The following is a 1,612-nucleotide window of genomic DNA, read 5'->3' as shown; positions in this document are numbered from 1 at the left end:
AGGGGGCGTGGCTTGCGAAAGGGGCGGGGCCTGCGCGGCGCCAGAGGAGAGGGGGCGGTAATAAGCATTAATAACGGGGGGCAGCCCCAAAATTGGGGGAATAACCCCTAATAATGGGGTAAAAATGGCTAATAATGGGGAATAATAGAGAATAATCCCAAATAAAAGGGGAAATAACCCCTAATAATGGGTAATAATCGCTAATAATGGGGGATAGCCCCTAATATTGGGGGGCATGGGGGAGTAACCCCTAATAATGGGTTAAGAACCGCTAATAAAAGGGAATAATGGGGGAATGACTCCAAATATAGGGGGGAATCGGGGAGAAACCCCTAATAATAAAGTTATAACTGCTAATAATGGGGAATAGCCCCTAATAAATGGGGGATCAACCCCTAATAATGGGGTAATAATGGCTAATAATGGGGAATAGCTCCAAATAAAGGGGGGAATGGCGGAATAACTCCTAATAATGGGGTAATAAGAGCTAATAATGGGGAATAATGGCGGAAAGCTCCAAATAATGGGGGGAAACGGGGGAATAACCCCTAATAATGGGGTAATAATGGCTAATAATGTGGACAAATGGGGGAATAGCCCCAAATAATGGGGGGAAAATTGGTAATATTGGAGGAATAACCCCTAACAATGGTGATTAATGGGGAACTAGTCCCCGAAATTTGGAGATAAAGGGGAAATAGATCCTAATAATGTGGAATAATAGGGAATAGTGGGGGAATAGGCACTAATAGAGAAAAATAATGGGAAAGTAGCCCTTAATAATGAGGAATTGCACCTAATTATGGGGAATAATGGGGAGTAACAGTCAGTGATAAGGTAATAGGAGGGAAATAATGGGGCAATAACCCCTAATACTGGGTAATACCGGTTAATAATGAGGAATAATGGAGGACTTTCCCCTAATTAAGGGAGGCATCAGGACTGATAATGAAAAATAATTGCTTATGGTGGGGAACAATGGTGAAAATGGGGAATTAATGGGTAATAATGGGGATGTAATCGTTAATAATGGGGAAATAATGCCTCATAATGGGGAAGTAACGGCTAATAATGGGGAAATAATGGGTAATATTGGCAAATAGTGCCTAATAATGGCGAACTAATGGCTAATAATGGGAACTAATGACTAATAATTGGAACTAATGACTAATAATGGGGGAAAACTGCTAATAATGGGGAAATAATTGTTAATAATGGGAAATAGCTATTATAACGGGGAAATAGCTGCTAATAATGGGGAAATAACAGCTAATAATTGCAAATAATGGCTAATAATTTTGAAATAATGGCTAATAATGGGGAAATAGTGGCTAATAATGGGAAAACCCACCACAAATAGTTGGGAAATAAGCTCTCCTTCTGGGAGAATGGCTCTTAATGATGGAATTCAGCCCCGGAGGCCTGGGTGTCCCCCCCCCCCAGCTGTTCCCCCCCCCCATCCCCAGCTGTTGGGGGGCAGCTGGCAGGACCACGTGGGGACCCAGGCGTCTGGGGAAAAGGGGGGGCCAATCCCCCCCAATATTTTTAGACCCTGAGACATGCGGTCACTGCCCAACCACGCGGGGAGGGGGGGGGGGCCAAATATGGCGAG

The sequence above is a fragment of the Haliaeetus leucocephalus genome, unplaced genomic scaffold, assembly GCF_000737465.1.
Source record: "Haliaeetus leucocephalus isolate CR32 unplaced genomic scaffold, Haliaeetus_leucocephalus-4.0 Scaffold282, whole genome shotgun sequence".
Lineage (NCBI taxonomy): Eukaryota > Metazoa > Chordata > Aves > Accipitriformes > Accipitridae > Haliaeetus > Haliaeetus leucocephalus.
Note: the sequence above shows the minus strand (reverse complement) of the source record.